Source organism: Acipenser ruthenus, chromosome 2, assembly GCF_902713425.1.
Source record: "Acipenser ruthenus chromosome 2, fAciRut3.2 maternal haplotype, whole genome shotgun sequence".
NCBI lineage: Eukaryota > Metazoa > Chordata > Actinopteri > Acipenseriformes > Acipenseridae > Acipenser > Acipenser ruthenus.
In genome coordinates this window covers 66,545,382-66,565,686 of record NC_081190.1, presented here as the reverse complement: position 1 = coordinate 66,565,686, position 20,305 = coordinate 66,545,382, and the positions used below count along the sequence as shown (strand labels likewise).

General features: G+C 40.2%; 1 protein-coding gene across 5 annotated transcripts in view; it reads left to right on the top strand.

The window, feature by feature from the left end:
- inpp4b (inositol polyphosphate-4-phosphatase type II B) overlaps nt 1-20,305 on the top strand; it is a 211,291-nt gene that overhangs the window by 84,622 nt on the left and 106,364 nt on the right. The window contains exon 1 of one of the 5 annotated variants that reach the window (XM_034015250.3): nt 18,660-18,741. The exons of the other annotated variants lie outside the window; for them this stretch is intronic. The gene's annotated coding sequence lies outside the window, so the exon portion shown is untranslated. Of the gene's footprint in view, nt 1-18,659; nt 18,742-20,305 lie in introns of those variants that run through there. 5 annotated transcript variants of the gene reach the window in all.

Here is a 20,305-nt window from a genome sequence, read left to right as displayed (position 1 = left end):
ACAAACTACACTATTTTTGTTTATTTCTTTTTTTTTTTTTAACTTTCTCAGGTGTCCAAAGACTCCACAAAGCCCTGGAACTTTGGACAAATTTTAAATTAAAAAAGGGTCTTTAAGTCACGTGTTACAAACATGTTTCAACTCTATTATATAGCCCTAAAGTATACCTTTAAATATATCACAAACTTAGTTCTAAAAAATGAATTATAAAAAAAGTACAACAAAAAATGTGTCAAAACTGTCCAAAATAGCCCCAGATTATGGTTTAGGAAATTACAAGTGAATAGGCAGTTCAGACAGAACTGTTTCAAACTATGCATAATAAGCATATTAATTAATTAAGTTACAAGGTAATGCCACTGGCTTCATGAGAGGACTAGAGGGGGAGGATAATGAAACCAAACAGAAACCATGCTTGTTAGGATTATTGACTTCCTTTTCTTAACATCTCTTTTAAAGAGTAGCGGGGTTCCGAAAAATATAGTGTATGGACATGTGATAGAGTCCATTTTTATATATATATATATTTTTTAAAACACACAAACAAATCACAAGGGTGGGTGGGAGGGAACACTGGAGCCAGCAACAACAATCAACACACGCCAGGCTCCAATGTTAGCTTCCACTCAAGCATCAAATCCATCATCGTCACTATAATTATATTTCTAAACATTATCATTAAATCACAACTATTAATTATCAAAATGATTACACATTTACCCCCACCGTCACCATTATTTTCTCTCTCTGGGCTTTTAATCCCGGGGTGCCCGTCTAACCCCATGGTGACCCCCTAAACCCCGTGTCCCTTCTCGGGGCTCCTCTGCAGAGGGCAGCCCCTACGGCGGTCAAGTCTTTCAAACTCTGCTTGTTCGTGAAATCACAGCACGGGAGTGATGGCTCCGGCAGCTACGGCTGGACCAAAGGCAGCAACACTCCTGCGTGCGTGTTAGTCCCATGACGTCAGAGAACGTGAGTGACGGCTTCAGCAGCAACGGCTGGACTGAAGGCAGAAACTCCTCAAGTGGTTGGCCCGCCTCCTCAGGCTCTGGGGGCCGGAGCTCCTCCTCTCTCTTCCGACGCTCGGTAGGACGCACCTCTCTCATTGGACCGGGCTCCTGCCGCTCGGGCATTCGGGCTGGACACTCCTCCCTCCCAGTCCTTCGGACACGAAGCTCCACCCTCTCTGACGCTCGGGTTGAAGCTGGTGGTCGTTGGCTTGCTCCTGCTCCCCCCAAAAAAAATTCAGGGGTTTGCTCCTCAATGTCTCTCTGTCGCGGGTCGATTTTCCATTGCGCAGGATACAGCAATCCCTTTCTGACACCAAATTGTGATAGAGTCCTGGCAAACTTGCCTCAGGTAGCCGAGGAGAACACAGACGAGACTGAGATAGAGATTGACGTTGATACGCCGACACAGGCGCACAGGATTTAATCAATAAACATAAACAAAAAGTAAACAATAATGTCATGTGACGCTACCAGCGATGGTAGCGCACAGAGGACGATACACGACTGTACAAACACTCAAAATAAAAACACAATACAACAAACTATAAATCAAAGGTGCCGTGAAAACGGCAGGCCTTGCAGCAGCCCCGATCACAGTGATCTCTATGTTTTTAGACTAACGCTCTGCCGAGACACGCCCACCTGCCTGCTGGAACAGCTCATTGCTTTCAGCTGCTGCTCCACGCAGACAGGTAATCGTCCACGGCGGAGCGCAACATCAATTAAACAGTTAATTAAATCAATTTACAACAAATAATGCAAAAATATACAATAAAACTACATATTTCCCCATTTGTAGGGCTTCTGCCCTGCCACAGGACACTTTTCAAATAACTGTGTAGACTGGGCTAAAAAAATAAATCTAAAAAAAGTTATTTCTTAAAATGTTCTTGACCAATTATTTAACGCTAGAATTGGAGCAAAACTCAGGCATCTTACAATAGCACGACAAAACCCCTGCTTCACATGTGAAAATCTGATGAATTTGCATTGTACCCTTCACAGGTTTAAGAGGACTTGCAGGCATTTGTTCTTTGATTTTGCTAATGTCTTCTGTAGTGATGAGATCCATAGCAACACTTGTGCATGGCTGAACTTTTTGATAAAGCTCCTTTGCGTCTTCAATATCCTTTTTCTCTGACACAATTCTATCCGCTGTGGACTTGATTGTGCCTCCAACATCGTCATGAGGACCTTTTCCATGGGCCACCTCCTTGAAATTCCAGTACACTTTTATAAAGACATACAGGAAAGGCAAAGTCGAAAGCAAGTAAAAGTTGCCTTTGTTACTGTACTGGGTAGTGTGGTCCATCACTCCAGAAATGTAGAGTTTTCACCTTGGGGAACTCTTTCTTCAACCATGTTAAGACTGGTGTCATATGAGCCCAGACGGCCACTTCACAATGATGAAGATCTTCAGACACTGTGCAAAAGCATTTCTTAAACAGCTTACCTCCTACATAGACAACCACTGTATGGCGTGACACTGTGGGATGCGCCAGAATGAGCACCTTGAATCTGACTATTAAATTTGCAATTGTAATTTTCTGAGAAATAAACAAGAATTACAGCTTCGTTTTCTGTGAGGTTTTCTTTCAGTTGTTTCCTCATTTTGAATTGATTGTGAATATTGAATGTGTGAGTACACATATTTGCTGCTTCCTTATTTGTAGCACATATTAGTTCTTCCAACTTACTCATGAATGTTGTAGTCACGGATTTGCTTTCTCCATTCTTAGTTTCTTTGTTCTCCCTTTGTGTTTCCAGTTTAATTCTGTCATTGTGTGGTCTTCATTGCTAGGATTTGTTTCAATTTTCTTGTCCCCACATTGTTCACACTCTCTGTAACAGCACTACTTATTTTCAGATAAACAAACCAGAGTATTTGCAAGTTCTTCAGCATCACTGATATGTATGATCTTTCTATAGAAGAGAGTATCCACTTTCATTTGAAGACTCTCATGCTTTACACACTGGCAAGTCTGCCTATCTGCCTGTCTCGGTGGAGCAATCCAGTATGGTCTATAATGAGTGAACTGAGCATGTGACATTCTGACACTGGAATTGAACTGAGCATGTGATATTCTGACACTGGAATTGAACTGCGCATGTGACATTCTGACACTGGAATTTTCATGTTTGAACTGCAGGAACAACTTTTTCAGTGGAGCAGAAAGAAGTCGCTTTCTCTTTTTTACTTTGCGCAAGATGATAGTATCTCTTGCCAGGCAACACCCGACTTACATCGTCACAGGAAAGAAATTTGATGACCAACTTCTGTTTCTGGCTAGCAGATAACTTCTGTTTTTTGTTTGGTGTTGGTACTAGCAAGAGACCTGTGATCTTTCTGAAAGTAATCTGCTGTGTAAAATAGCAGTTTGTGTTTCTTGAAAATGGCACATTTACATTTCCTAATTTTATTTCTGCTTTTGTGCTTTGTTGAAATTTGAGCACGTGGTGAAAGAGAAGTGCCTTCCTTTCTCTGTAGCTTTGCCAGGGGAATGTTTGTTTTTTTTTTTGTTTGTTTTTTTGCACTAGTGCACAAAAATACTGTAGAAAAAAAAGGAAACTTGATTCACAAGTTAATAAAAAGTTATATTTTATTATAGGAGAAAAAGTGTTTGTATTTTCTTTACAAGTTACCTGAAAATATACTATATTATTATTATTATTATTATTATTATTATTATTATTATTATTATTATTATTATTTATTCAGTTACCTGATGCCTTTATCCAAGGTGACTTACAACTATCACAATAGAAAACAAATAAGTAGCTTTTTCTTTACAACATTCAAATTCAATATGAAAGATTTTTAAAGAATAACAAATGCAGCACTGTATTTACCGGTATTAATTACAATAGCATACAGCAGGGGTCTCCAACCCAGGTCCTGGAGAACCCCTATTCAGGAAGTTTTATAGGTGTCTTTACATCATCAGTGGCTAAAGATCTGGAACAACTGTTAATCTTGACTAATTAAGACAATAATTGGTTCAATTAAGTAACTGAGAGATTGGTTGAAATGAAAACTAGAAGCCCCAGTAGCTCTCCAGGACCAGGGTTGGAGAATTGTAATTATACAAAAATTCTGTGGATGATGTCAAGATTATTAGAATAGAATGTTCATTCCCAGAGGTTCCAAAGTTCCCAGTTTGACTGTGGTGTGACATCACAGTCTGTGTGATCAATCAGTGATATGGAACAAATGTTGCTCGGAAACAAAAGGAACGAGAGTTTATCTTCAAACTGGGAACTTTGGAACCTCTGGGAATGAACATTCTATTCTAATAATGTTGACATCATCCACAGAATGTTTGTATAATTACAATTCTTGAATAACAACAAGTTTACTGCACTGTGTTTACTTTTTAAACAGCTGAAGAAGGGCTTTTGCCCCAAACTTCCTGAAAATAAAAGATTTTTTACTCTTTTAAACTTTTTGTGTACATTTTTTAAAAAACCTTTTCTTTCATATGCCTATATATATAATATAAAATTTTCTCAAACCAATAAAAAAATGCAGAATAATAATTTTCAATTTTGTACACTGCAGTTTTTATATATATATATATATATATATATATATATATATATATATATATATATATAGGAAAAAAAGTCTCAATAAAGATCCAAATGCTTTTATTTCTGTTGGCAAAGGCTTGTAGCTTGATAGTAGATCTTGTAGAGATGTCTTGGTTGCACACTCATCATATAACTTCTATTTATAAGAACATGACCACTACAAATTACTTATTAACCCTTTGCGGTCCATTTATTCAGCGCGTCTCAGGCGCGTCAGATCCTATTTATTTTCACATGCACAGTTTATTTTAGATGCACTGTTTAAAAGTATGTTTTTTCACAGTAAAACAGGTTTAAAAGGCCCTGCATATCAACAGGACACTCAGTACTGCATCTCCAGCCCCGCCCCATCCCTCGTTCGCTGTTTTTTTTCCCATACCTCTTGATAGTAGTGCATACTGATAAATCATCTCCTGATCGCTCGTTTTATCACCAAACTCCTCAATAATGCAAAAGCTCTGTAAATGTCTGTGATATTCTTTGAGCGCTGGATGAAGAAGCAGCTATCTTGTTTGTTTATGTCCGTGTTATCTATGTGATGCCGGGGCTATCAGTATTCATGAGATACGCCCCTTTTTTTTCAGCTTCTCTCTGCTGCTATTGATCTCACTTGGCCATAAAATGGTTTTCTCTGTTTTTTCTGGAGAAAAAACGACTAGAGACCTGTTTTTTGCGTCTTTTTGATGATGTCGGACAGGGTACGACATTGGACCGGAAAGGGAAAATTGCAGTGTCGGACCAGGTCCGACATAGGACCGCAAAGGGATAAAACTTATTTCATTTTATTGTTAAAAACAAAAGCAGCACTGTAACAGGGTGAGGCCTGCGCTGGCTCTGACGCATGCATAATCCTGTAGGGGGGTGGTCGGGAGCCCTGTAAGATCTGCCTGTCAATCATGGCAGTGACACAGAGAGGTTGGGTGAGGGTGTGTTGTCTCTCCCTCTCTCTGAGTGGTCGTGAGGCGGGCCTTGGGGGGGGGTCGCTCGACCTATAAAAATAATGCTTTGTTATTCCTTCTTTCTTGCCCTTGTAAAAGAACAAGAGTAAATAAACCTGAGAAAGAATGCCAGGGTCTGGAGTGAGAGATCGAAATGGCAAGCACGGCTGAGGAAAACAGCTGCTATAACGAATATTCATTTTTATGTAGCTGAGTGGGGCGTGTGTAGGTAGCTGGGGAAGGTTGGGCAACCCTGAAAACATTGTGAGGGAATAACAAAACGTAGTTGAAACCAGAGCCACATCGAATAGCGACGGTTGTGGGAAGCTGCAGGATGCAGCAACTTTCATTTGTTGTTTTATTAACAGTGTTTTATTTTCCCTTTTTCCTTTGTGCATTCTGTCTCGATTATTATTTCCACATCTGTGAGTGCGGAGTAATTGAATAAGGAAGGAACGTTTTACCATTGTTGGTAGCATTCCTACGCAGTGCAACACTATGAAATAAATCTGTGTACCTCAGTGCTGTGTTCAACTCCATTTCTGTCTCCTGTGTTAGTGAATTCCCCACACCCTCTCACACGTGGTGTCAGTGGGGATTCACTGGCCATCCCAAACACAACAGTGCAGTACACTAGAGAGCAGAATGGATCCCGTCCAGTTCACTGCTATGATGGCCCTCCTGCGCCAAACTCTGACTGCGGCCATGCAGGGGGGTGGCAGAACTGCGGGACCAGACCTGAGGCTACAGCGTCTGACAAAGATGATGGCAGAGGATCAGCCAGAAGCTTACCTGGAGGTGTTCGAGGTGATGGCGACCTCTGCTGTTTGGCCCCAGGCTCAGTGGGCTAACTAACTCCTGCCGCAGCTGACGGGGGAGGCACAGGCAGCGGCGAGAACCTTGTCACCTACCGACATGATAAATTACCCCACGCTGATGGCAGTCATATCCTCAACCACGTGGGGGCTACCCCAGAGGGCTACCGCCAAAAGTTTCGGGACAAGGTCTTATGAGAGAGCTTACCTGGATGTAATCTGACCTCATCTAAACTGTATTTTTTTTTTGTTTGTTTTTAACTTAGGCTTATTTCATTTTTAGGCTGAAGGATGAGAAAAGGCTGTGATCTGGTGTAATACAGAGCCAACAGGAAAAGGAAAAGGTCAACTTGTTTCCTTCATGACCAAGTTTTATTATGAAAGGTGTCATTGTGGCCCTTTCAGAGGCTTCTTTCTGACACCTCCCAGGGGTAGGCATTATTCTGTGGAAACAGCAACCCACAACAACCAGCACAAACCATTTGATAATTGCTCAGAAAGTTTTGTCTAAAATATCCCTTACAGAAAGAAACACTGCTATATGTGTGAGCATACAGTAAAATAGACAAGTTTAAACTCGGGTGCTGGAGGTATTGTATTTAGAAATACTAAAATGAAATGACGGACAGTTCTAGTCTTTTTCAGTGTCTTCAGATTGCCTTCACATTGGTATTTGTAAACGGAGTGTTTTATAGTTATGCATAGTGTATATTTAACATTGTTTCCAAGTTTAATGAACATGCTTTGGTATTCAGAAAATGTTCTTGTGGCTTCTGTTATACAGTAATGGTTGCTGCTCTTTGCTTACTGAAAGAGAAGTAGAATTGGCACACAATTCTGTCAGAATTCTAGGGGTCAAGCAGGCATCACAACCTAGCATGTGACTCGCAGCTTGTCCCTTGGTTATACTCCAGAATATAAGTAGGCTGCTTCCATGTGCTTTTAAAACTACAGCTGTGTTTTTTATATCATAAAGTTGCTTCATCATTTACCTTTTCGTATCAGTTAATAAATGACGAAATACTGCCCTTAATCAATAGTACACCAAAAATAAGAACATAAAATACGATCTGCTATTATGTGATATTTTGTCTAGATAATTTATCAGGAATATGAACAGGGCTTAAAAGTTTCACATTTATGTTCCCTTTATTAATCATTGAACTCATGTACACTCATCAAGTTCCTGTGGTTTATTTTTTTCTTTTCTCAAACTGTATGCATTAGTGATTGCTGCATAACTTGTATACTGTAGATATGCTATCCAGAGTGATTCAAGCATCACATATTACTTGTAACCTTTGAATCATCATGTATGTTAAACATAATGTTATACCCCAAGAGCCAGACTGGGTTCTGTTCCAGGTTTGGTCACATCTGAAATGAGTTTCAGTTTTGTCCGTAATTTATTACTAATTGCCAAGGTTTGAAAATGATGCAGGACTGCTTTTTTCTGGCATTTTTTTCTTTTTTGTTAAGGTACACTAGTTGAGCTTTCAGGGTAAGTATGAACAGTTCTTGCCTCACTGTTATTCTTCATCTAAATTGCCCTAAACTGACATTGTATAAAATTGCCTGACAACAAAGAACAGCACAGGCATTGGCTTTATTAAGCCATTTGAAGACAATGCATGCAGGATTGCCCATGCAGGAGGTAGGCTGTAGTACCTTGAGAGTAGACTTTTGTGCTCTTCTAATAGTGGTGCCTTCAGCAATACAAGACACCACATAACGTGTTGTACTTGAAAGATCAGGCAGGCTATTCTGCCCTCTTTATTCAGAGCGATAAACTTAGAACTCGGATTCAGCTGTACTGCCAGCAGAGGTGCCAGCATCAGGGTTACTGGAAAACTTGACAGCTGGCTCCAGCGTGACACGTTTAAAATTGGATTTGGTGCCACAAATCATTTAAGTCATGTTTGCTGCTAAGTTTGGCTTTTGAGGAGGGACATTTCCAGTTTAGAAAATGCTAAGATGTTTATAAACAGCATAGTACTGTAATGCAAGGAAGTGTTAGTTTTGAAGCACAGCCACAGACTTGCTTGGACAGCAGACCTCTCTGTGCAATAGTAAAACAACCTACCCAGGGAGAATATATCCAATACATGACTAAAAATGTACATTGGTAAATAGTTTAAGTCAACAAAGTTAGGCTCAATCCTTATTAATCAAACAAAGGTTCTTATCTCCTAGTATGTACAGCACAATCATTTTACAACACCTCCTCTTCCCAATTTGTTCTGATAATAAAAATTTTACTGTAACATGTTTCTGGGGTTTTGTTTGAGTCTTGCACAAACGCAGTATTGAGGTCATGGAATATTCTCTTTTGGATTTGTTCAGAATCAGATCACAGTCTTGACTAGCAGTATAATGAACTTAAATCATAGCCTTTACATGCATAGAGCTGTCACTCCAGCTCTTGAATTTTGTTTGCTGAGAAGAACAGTTTTTCCCATTAGAAACACAAGGGGAAGCATACCGATTACACCTCCCCTGCTTTGTTTGTTCTTACTGTTTCTCTTGGGGACCTTGGGTTGAAATTAATTTTATTGAACAGGCTGCAGAGAAACTTGACAGAGGCAATGTGCACTAAGCTGCTTTTCTGACTAATGAGTTAGCTTGTTTGTTTTATGTATTTTTAATATTCATCTCAGGAGATCTTCAACTGTCTCTGGCCTCTCAAGTTTGATTATTGGCTCCCAATGCACACCTGTATTATTTCTGCAGGTACATGCATCTCTGCTGTTTAAATCAAAAGTAAAATACCATTTTAGTGGCCTTGTTTATATCTTGAACCCACGTTAACTCAAAACATAATAAAATTTTAGTGTTAAACCAATACTAAATCTGACCATTTGAAGGTCATTTGCACTCACCCGGCTGGAGAAAGCATGCTTGCCAGCAAGTATCAAGTATTAGTACTTTGATAAGAAAAACTGTGCATTTAATCTATAAAGATTTAATATCTACAAAAAGGGTCATGTTAGAGAAAGGGAACTGCTTTTTTTATAATACAATGTAACATAAAGCCAAACAGTGACATGAACAACACAACTGACATTGAAATTAAAAAAATGTGGACATACTTAACTGTATAGTAAGCTGGTCCTCAAGACATATAATTTTAACCTGGGGCATTTTAAGACAGAACTGTGACAATTTGTATGTCTTCTGCTTAGTACAGCGTTGTGGTCAAGGCTAGCGATGTGAATAGCAGAGGCAGGAGACAAAGCCTTAACAATTTAACAAACAAACCATCCAAAAGAAACTAGCACCCAAGCAACAGCTACCCAGCGCAGGGACAGATATCACAGCCTGCTGCTCAGTCCTTCCTAAACCAACCCAAGCCTACCAAACTTAAATTCAAAGTACATCTAATTTTATTTACAAATGCGCAAAACACACAATATATACATTTTACATGTGTAGGGCCTTAGCCCTGCCACAATTCCCTATAAAATGATAAATATTGTACCACTTAATGTTGTATACAGTTTGTGAAATAAAACATGATGTACAGTAAATCATCTTTTTTTGTTCTTGAAGACAGAGGAGAGATCTGATAGGGTCATGCTTCCATGTGTGTTTATTTTTTGCATAATTTAGAGGCAGTACATTGCACTCGCAAGCCTGCAAACCAAGATTTTCAAATCCATTTTCTTACCTCTTATTAGCACCAGCAGTTTTATAACTTGTCCCATATTTTTGGGTTCTCTGCTTCTATTTTTATTCTGGATAATTAGAGCCCAGATAGGTGACTGTTTATGAAGGTGTAGCAATCCAATTTCTTCAGTTTCAACTTGACAGATTTATAATAATTGGTTAGTGGTTGAGCATGCATCCTATCCAGCTCTTGTCAAATATATTATAAAAGCAGAAAGAGTAATTTCTAACTGTAAACATTACCAGTCGAATTTAGCAAATTGAAAATGAAGACAGTAAATCTAAATGGAACCTTGGTTGCACCTCGCACTTGGCTCCAAATCAAGTTTTTCCTTTTTTCTTTCTATTTTGTGACATATCAACAGGAAGTCAAGTAACATATTGTTTCTCAGCAATCAAAACACATTTCTTTTCTGAACTTGTGCTGGTCCCAGCAAGTTAAGATAACAGACATCCAATTGCTCTGCTAAGTAATCCAGCACTCACATGGGTACGTGTAGTTTAAATGCAAGGCATCCCTGGTAGCTGAAGGCTTCGCTGCACCAGTGGTAGTTTAAATTCATAATGTCTGACACAGTTAATGATGGTTTTGCCCCAGACATTTATAGAGTTGTTTGTTGATTTGTGTGCCTGTAGTGCTATAGGAATACACTACTTTTTGTCCCAGTGATTTATCTGGCCTTTATGTGGGCTCACTTCTTACCACCTTTTAGTAGTTACGAACGGTATCCTGGTATCCTTTACTTAACCACTGAGCAGTTACAGCTAGGGTAGTAGCGATGTCAGCATTTCTCTTTTAAAAATCTACTATATTATTATTATTATTATTAATAATAATAATAATAATAATAATAATAATAATAATAATAATAATGTTATTATTATTGTAAATATTTTTTTGTTTTGTTTTAATTGATTTTTATACCCATGTTCTGCTCAATTTGAATATCCTCTCACCACTGCTAAACACAACCTAGGAGGACTAAAGATCAACAGGTGCCTCATTTCCTCTTACCCACCAAACCAAAGCAAAGGTTGTTACCAAATACTGAACTCCAGCATAGGAAATCTGGTCTTGTGGGACACCTGACCAGTGAATGAAGTCCATTTTTTCTCCCAGCCTGGGGGGTGGCAAAGGCCAAGGCAGTGTTGACTGTGGGCCTTAAGCCAAGATTGGCAGCTCATCAAAACATAGTGGCTTTACTGGTTACATTTGGGACCCTATATAATCTGTCCCAATTTCATTGTGATTAAAAGTGCTGGTGAGGAACTTGGACATTTCTGGAGCATTTGAACTGGAATCTACCTGTTATTTAAATGTTCTCTGTTCCAGCACATTCTACGTTTTTCAAGCCAGTTAAGAATGTAGTTTTGCACAATTGTCAGCTGTTTAATAATGAATGCTGAATGCTGCTTTTAATAATGAATGGTGAATTTCCTGAACTTCCTTGAACACCAGATGATGCAAGGTTTTCTTTGTAATAATAATTTTAAATTAATAAATAACAAAGTTCTCCAGGCATCTTGTTGATAATGTAATGTACTGCATTCTGATGGAGGTCACAGACTCTAACTTAGAAGTCATCTGGGTTTTGTTTGCAGTTCAGTTGTCATCGATCCTCAGCAAAGTGCCAAGCATAGTTCCCTCTCAAGTATGAAATGCAACCATTATCGCATGGGCATTTACCTCCTAAAGACCCAAAACCTGAATAAGATATATCAAAGCTGCTCGACAAGCCTATGATACAGTCATGGACTGCCCCCGAGGACATAAATACACTGCGGTCACAGACCTCAATGTCATTTTTCCTTTCAAGAACTGACCTGACAGGAGAGCTATTTCGGATAAGTACTTGCTACTTTTTCTGCTATATAGTTCACATATATTGTGTCTTACACAATTTATATGTGATATAAAAAATAATCGCTGTATTAGTTTTACTAATTACGCGTATTTGTGCACTACAGCCTGTTGTTTGTTACGTCCCACTGCAGCCTTGTGCCCCGTGTGAAGCCAGCGGCTTGAATCGCTCCTTCCCAGGGATCCAGCAACATAAGTAGGCTGACTGTGCTCTCCCCCAGGCTCCGGCTGGAGTTATTTATTTCTCGTTTTAGCTTAGGCTAAACTTATGAGACAGTTTGTATCGTTTATGTAATTGTTACAATTACTGTATTTTGTTGAGAAAAACATGTTCTTAGTCAGTTTTTTCTGTTTTCAGAGAGACTAAGTGCATGCCTGTGTGCAATGTGGTGCTGCGAGCACACGTGTAGCGACAGCAGCACTGTACAGGATCAAGGTACTTCAGAGATGAAAAATCTCCACTGATTGGCGTTTTTCCACTTTTACTCAGTCCCCCGGGGCTATTGATGTGATCAGTGCAGATCCGTGGGGAGAAAAAATGTTCCCGATTGTTTTTGTTTTTTTAATCTTTCATTTTTGTAAGCTGTTAACACATTTGTGACAGTTGGTGAGGTTTGTATTTTTTTGTTTGTTTGTTTGTTTTAAAACAAAAAAAAAACCTGAATAAATAAGGCACAGTTTCATTAAGGCGGTTGTTTTTACATTACGTACCCCATTGCTGTTTGCAGATGGCTGCCTTGGCAAGTTGCTATTTCATTGGTCCACAAACAAGTACTGTGAATTAAACAGTTGTGGGGCAGTTGTACAGTTCACATTGCAGAAAATGACGAAAATAATGGAAGAAAAGGAAGGTGCTGGCGAAAAATGAAGATACATATATATTTATTTTCTGGTTCACTTGTGCAGCGAGCGAGCGACGAGGGGGGTTGATCGTGGACATTGTTGACAAAGCCTGTAGACCCCCACTCTCCTGGAATAATCCATAAATTAGGCATGTATCGCTCACCTTCAAACCGTGAGCACCATCTCTGCCTTTATTATAAATGCTTTCCTGTTAGAAATATACTGACAGTACGCTTGCATCTTATACAACAATAACTAAGTCTGCATTTTTTTATTGGTCTGCATTCTTACCTGTGTACCAGTTATGTGAACCCCTGATTATGGATCAAGAGGGTACAAGGCGTTGGAAACCCATATTCTCTGCAGGAAACATGAAGACATAATAAATACTCGTCACAGTAACTACAGCATCTGCATTTTCTTTCTGTCTCACAGTATCTTGATGCCGTTTTGGTGACAGCTTTAGCATCACCATTACGAGGGCTGTTAGTTCATTATGACAAGCAGGCTTCCATCAGTTTTGTGCGAGTACTGACTGAGTGGTTTTGCCAGAGGCTTGTACAGGTGGGCATCCCTGTGCATTGCTACCTATGGTAACTGTGAACCGGTGGACCCGTAACATACTGTACCGAGGTCACTGACCTTCTCTATTCTCAAACCGGTCCCGTACCGCTACCAAACCGGAACCGAGGTTACCGCACCAGTGCCGACCCAATCCTGTGCCCTTCCTGTTCCGGTACCGTACTGTACCGACCCGGTGCTAAAGTCACCAAACCGAACCAGTACCAATCGACCTAGTACCATCCTGGTTCCAACCCGGCGCTAAAGTCACCGAACCGGTACCTCCGGTCCGGTACCAAACCGGTCCGGTACCAAACCGGTCTTGTTCGGGTCGTGACCCACCCAGTTGCTGTCTATAAGCAGATTGAGGCAGCACCTGTACACCTGTATACTGTACACTGCATTGCTTGTTTCTTGCGTCATACCTGCAACACATGCAAGGCTAGTCTGCCAGTTGAGGACAAGCACAGCAGATGCTCTTCCTGCCAGGGGCCTGAGCACACCATGGAGGTACTGACGAACTACAGTTTCTGCACGTTTTGTGCACTTTTCTCTAAGCATGTGCTTGAGAAACATCTCTGCCGCAGCTCTAAAGAGTGATCTGCGCTCCTTACTCTTGCACAGAGCTCTTCACGCTCAACCTATTAGAGAGGTGGCTGCATTCTCACCCCATGGCTCTGTGCCAAGGGATACCAGACGATGCACCAGGGAAACTAGTCCATGCAGGAAACCCTTTTCATGGTCTTCCTCATCTTCCTCTGCTTCTCCTTCTCCTCCCCTGAAGAGTCACTGTTCCAAGTGATCGGCTGACTCTGAGCTGATGGAAAAACTATGGGCAGCTGTTTCTCACCAAGAAATGGTACTCGCAGAATTAGTGCGAGAACGTTTGGCCCCGACTGTCCCTTTGGAGGGGCACAGATTGGCAACAGGAGGACATGCTGTCCATTGCCACCTCTGATGAGGTTGGCGAACAGGAGCTGGCATACCCATCTGAGGACGTGTCGGCAGAGCTTCTACCACTGATCAAGAGGGCCACTGCAGTCTTGCAAGTGCCCTGGCCTACACAAGGTGAGACAAGGCAGTCCATCAGGCTGTAGGCAGGAACCTGGCTGCACTGGTAGCTGCACGTAGGCAACTTTGGCTTTCCAAGGCACGGGTGCCTGACTGGGACAAAGCACAGCTGTTGGATGCTCCTATTACACCAGGGCATACATTTGTTCCCGCGGTGGACGAGGTACTGCAGCGCTCTCACCGAGTGCGGGAATCCACAAAGGAGCTGGTTCGCTTGCTTCCCAAGGACTGATCGTCAACCTCAATCTGTATGACCTGACTTGAGTCGAAGGAATTTCAAAATGTTGACAAAGCAACAGCTGTTGCAGTCAATCAGACCAGGCGACTGGTTCACCACGGTGGACCTCAAAGACGTCTATTTCCACTTCCCCATAAAACCAGCACACAGGAAATACCTATGGTTCGCTTTTCAGGCAACAGCATACGAGTTCCATGTCTTGTCATTTGGCCTCTCCCTAGCTCCCTGTGCCTTCTCGAAGTGCATGGAAGCTATCCTAGCTCCTTTTGGCACTCAAAGGCATCAGAGTGCTCAATCATCTGGATGACTGGCTCATTTGTGCCCAGTCTCCAGCACAGGCAGAAGCCCACATAGAATTTGTATCTAGCCACCTTCAACAGTTGGGCCATACTGTGAATCCTGCAAAGAGTCAGCTCACACCTTCCCAGACAGCCTTCTATCTAGGAGTGTGCTTGGACTCCAGGATGGATGACAGAGTGTAGATAATAGCCGCCTGTTAAGAGCTCTTTCAGCTCAACAGAGCGCTCATGGTAGTGACGTTCCAGAGAGTTCTGGGCTTAATGGCAGCAGCATCCCAGGCCCTTTCGTTGGGTCACCTGCGCATGCACCCTCTGCAGGCTTGGTACAACAACAGGTTTTTTAGCCTGCGTTGAACCGCGGCTGCCTATTGACAGTAGGCTAAAAAACCTGTTGTTGTACCAAGCCTGCAGAAGCCAAGACTGCAGAGGCCTTACAGAGGCCAGGACAAAGGTTACGCTCTGTACCAATCCTGCCTTTTTGCCGAAGGCATTCCATGTCAACCAGTCTGTGGAATTGGAGGCTTTCCATCCACCTCCTTTCCAGTCTGACAGAGAGAGACAGCTCCATACGCTCTGCCCAGTTCGGCCTTGGTGTACTATGTTGACAGGACGAAAAGTTGGCGGCAGTCCGAACAATTTTTTTGTCTGCTATGGGGCGAAGTCCCATGGTCAAGCCCTGTCTAAGCAGCGGCTGTCCAAATGGATAGCAGACACTCCAGAAAAGCTCACAGCCATGGCAGCTTTGTGGGCTTTATTCCAGGGGGCATCTGTCAAGGACATTTGCAGTGCAGCAGTGTGGGCTTCTCCCCAATACCTTTACTAGGTTCTACAGACTTAATGTCCTGGATACTCAAAACCCTGGTTTTGGAACTAAAGTGTTAAGGACGGCTTCTCAGTCAACCCTTACAACACAGGCATAGAGAGTTTCTCCCTCAATTTTTTAGCCCTAGCTACTTGTTATTATTATTATATTTATTTCTTAGCAGATGCCCTTATCCAGGGCAACTTACAATTGTTACAAGATATCACGTTATTTTTACATACAATTACCCATTTTATAGAGTTAGGTTTTTGGAGCAATCTAGGTAAAGTATCAAGGGTACAGCAGCAGTGTCCCCCACCTGGGATTGAACCAACAAACCTCCCGTCAAGAGTCCAGAGCCCTAACCTCTACTCCACTGCTAATGGGTTTCCATATAGTAACGCACAAGACAGCCTCTTGGCTTAGCCTTGTAGCATTCCAATCGTTCTGCAATCTTGCCCTTGCGACGGCTTTGCTACACTTACCCATGCGATAATGGCTATGTTTTGTACTTGAAAGTTAGGCTATTATCATAACCCTGGTTCCCTGAAATAGAAATGTAACCATTAACCTTCAAGGTCACTGCGTCCATTATTGCAGAAGGCTTGAAGAAAAAATGACATTAAAGTCTGTGACCGCACAGGCTCGTCGAGCAGCTTTGATATATCTTATTCAGGTTTTAAGAACATAAGAACATAAGAAAGTTTACAAACGAGAGGAGGCCATTTGGCCCATCTTGCTCGTTTGGTTGTTAGTAGCTTATTGATCCCAGAATCTCATCAAGCAGCTTCTTGAAGAATCCCAGGGTGTCAGCTTCAACAACATTACTGGGGAGTTGGTTCCAGACCCTCACAATTCTCTGTGTAAAAAAGTGCCTCCTATTTTCTGTTCTGAATGCCCCTTTATCTAATCTCCATTTGTGACCCCTGGTCCTTGTTTCTTTTTTCAGGTCGAAAATGTCCCCTGGGTCGACATTGTCAGTACCTTTTAGGATTTTGAATGCTTGAATCAGATCACCGCGTAGTCTTCTTTGTTCAAGACTGAGTAGATTCAATTCTTTTAGCCTGTCTGCATACGACATGCCTTTTAAATAATTCTGGTCACTATTCTTTGCACTCTTTCTAGAGCAGCAAGTTCTAGGAGGTAAATAACCATTTGGTAATAGTTACATTTCTATTTCAATGAACCGGGTTTATGATAATAACATTTTCTACCTATTCAGGACTTAATGGAAATGTACTCACATGCAGTAAACATCACAGCAATGATTATCCTTCACACTCGGTATGCTATGAGTATGATAATCAGGGTCCGACTAACTGTGGCTGTAATGTAGTGCTGATGTATCAGAAGTACTTGGTTCATGTTTTATTTAAGGCCTGTCTATATGTTACATCACTATAAATTATATTAACCTGCACCTTTCTTCTAATTGATTATGCATAGATTTGAAAGTGGGTTAATTGTTTTCAGCAAACATGTAACTCAAAGCAGATTTCCAACAATTCCGTTTTACATTTTTTTAAAACCTGTAAATATTTGAATGCATATCAAAATCAAAGTTAAGCAGCTTCACAGGATCAACATGTTTTTATTATTATTATTATTTTTTTTTTTAATGACAAAGAACACAGCATTGCATATATTTAGAAAACCTATTTGTTATTCTAATGAACCCAGAAGCAGGAAGCTAGCAAGTACCAAAAAATAAACAGTTATTCACCAAACTTTTATCACAGGCTCGGAGGCTGTGATAAAAGTTTGGTGAATAGTCATGACAGTTGTCGTATTTACCATATTGAGTGTGACAGACTGCTACATTCGTCTGACTTTGAACGTAACTACATAGAATGGTGTATTATAATACAATTAAGCATTTTACTGTTGTGCTGTATATAGATGGTACTGCAGCTTCCTGCAATATACTATACCACTTACATTGATTTGGGTAACATCTTGTGTAATTATGTCTGGTTTTTAGGAGTCCAAAATTATCATCATTATCTGCAATGTGTGGTTCACTTTCTTTATTTTATTCTGGTTTGATTTACACTTGCTTAATTAAAAAAAAAAAAATGCTGTCCCTCTGAAATTGTGGCATAACTGTAAACTAATAAAAATCACTTGATCACAAGCATCACACAGATTTGTTTCCCAGGTTGGTTGATGGATCCTTGCTGTTGCACACTGCAGGAGAAATTGTATACAGCCTGCAGTAACATGCACATACATTGTGCAAATATACCACAATGCCGACCTGCCTTATGTTTTTACATTTTGAATGGGGACACTTAAGAGGTTGCTACAACAGCCCTGCTTACTGTAGGTTTAGGTCAGATAATACATGAAAATGTAGCTTTCAGGTTGTGTGATGACTTCTAAAAAAAATAATGTTATACTTTAGCTGCAGTTTGTACCTAACACGCCAGACTGCCACATCTCTGAATTCAGAAGCAGAACTGTCCACCATGACAGCAAGAGAAACAGACTGCCTCCGTCTTTTGTCTCCAGCTTCTGGGAGCAGGCCTTGTTCGATGAATGCTGACAGACCCACTTCTTTCTGTCTACCTGCCAGCCTACAGTACATACAGAATCTGTCTGATTTTCTGATCTTTTCATGCATGTTTCTGGTCCCAGACCAGGTCACTCAGTGTTTAAAACTTGCTTTGCTAGATAAAAAGAAATCCCTTTTTTTCATTGAGAGAAAGTCTTATTTTGTATGGACCTACCTGTTGTGCATATAAGCTGGTAACCCGCTTTACAGTAAATGCCCACCTACTGTATCATTCTAGATTAAAGGAGGGCTGTATTTTGCATTTCCTGTTTTGTTTTGATGAGTTTCTGTACTTATATTTTCATCTATTAATTTCCTCACATTATTCTGCTGCTGAGGGTGTTTCTGCTTGTTGTGGGTGTTATCTTTCGTGCCTGCTTCAGCTACAAGAGTGGTTGCATGTTTACTGTGGTTCAGTTGTGAGTGGTCTGCATTTATTTACATCCCTGGGTGAGCAGTGTTGCAACATCTCAGCACTGTTAAAAACTGACGGTGATGTATAATGATTTTTTCAGCGTATATATTCTTTTGTTATAGTTTAAAGCGTTAACATAAGGAATGAAGGAAAGCTAGAAATTATAGTATTACTTTATGTGAAGGCTCTTACTGCTCTTAATGTGGATAGACTAAAGAACAGCATTTAAAAATAAGCAATTAGGCAGTTATGAAGCTTACTAGGTTTGGGCTGTCAAAAAAAAAAACAGACAAATAAGCTGTAAAAAATGTATTTTAAAGGTACTGTAAATATGGTGAAAAGAAGTTATTGCTAATGTTATCATGTACATTTATTTGGAATTTAAGATGCTTCTGGGAGCTTACTTAAAACTGCTGCTGCTTTGTTTGCTATCATTGCTACAGTAAAGTTTTATTTGCATGTCATTTAAAAACATAAACTGTTTACTCAACTTCTTTGTTCCAGTGGCCTACTGACATATATACGGAAATGTGTGTGTGTGTGTGTGTGTGTGTGTGTGTGTGTGTGTGTGTGTGTATATAAAAAATTATTATTATTATATTTTATTACTTTACAAATCAACAATATAAAAATATATGTTATTAGATAAAACAAATAACCTTTTTCTGGAGAGTAATTATAAAATAATTATTAAGGTTAAGAAGTTGTTGGTTGACATTATATAAATAATAAATTATGTTTCCAAGACAACAGGGACCATGATCTCAACTTGGTAGACTTTACTGTCTTTAATCTATGCAATTTTAAGTCTTAAAAAAAGAAAACCAAAGAAAGCTAGGCAGTATGTCTTCCTAGATGTTGTTCTTCCTGTTTTCTGTGAGCTGCTGATAACTCAACAGTTGTGACTGATCTCAATGCTTGCACAGTGTGAGTGAGTAGAGTGTGTGCAACTGCATCTGTAATATTGAATATGCATTCTGTACCTGTACCACCTCACCCTTTCCCTGGGGCAGACACCTTCACAGTCTATATGTGTCTTCAGCATTACAGTTTTCAACCAAAACAAAAGTTTGCATGGAGGAGACAAAGAATAAGAAAACCAGAAATATCAATCTAAACACAGAACACTTATGCTACTGGTATAACACTTCTGTTGTAAGAGTACTTTAAATTTAGCAGTGCAGAAATGCAACAGGGGTATAGTGTACTGAAAGTGTGATATATGTTTTACACACAAATAAATTATGCTTACTTACTGTAGCTTCCTTACGGTGTGGGGTGAGGTAATATCTATCTTCGCCTCAGTTACAAAACCTGAGAGTGAAAATTAGGTCAGTTCTCAGCCACAAAGAACAGTATAATTTGATGAAAGAAAAATACTCTGCTTCACTAATTTGTATATTTAAAGAAAATACAGCAGAAGTACTAGTTTGAATCTTGCATAAACTTAAATGATCTTAACTCCTCCCGCATAAGCCCTTTAATTAGTTGACGGTACTTTAGAATCTTCAAACCCGCTTTAAACGGCAACACACATGTCAAGGAGCCCAAGCAATCAAGGCCAAAATATAAGCTAAAACACTTCAAATACATCATTCATATATTCAACAATTTACTCAAAGCCTCCACTAGTGTTTTCTA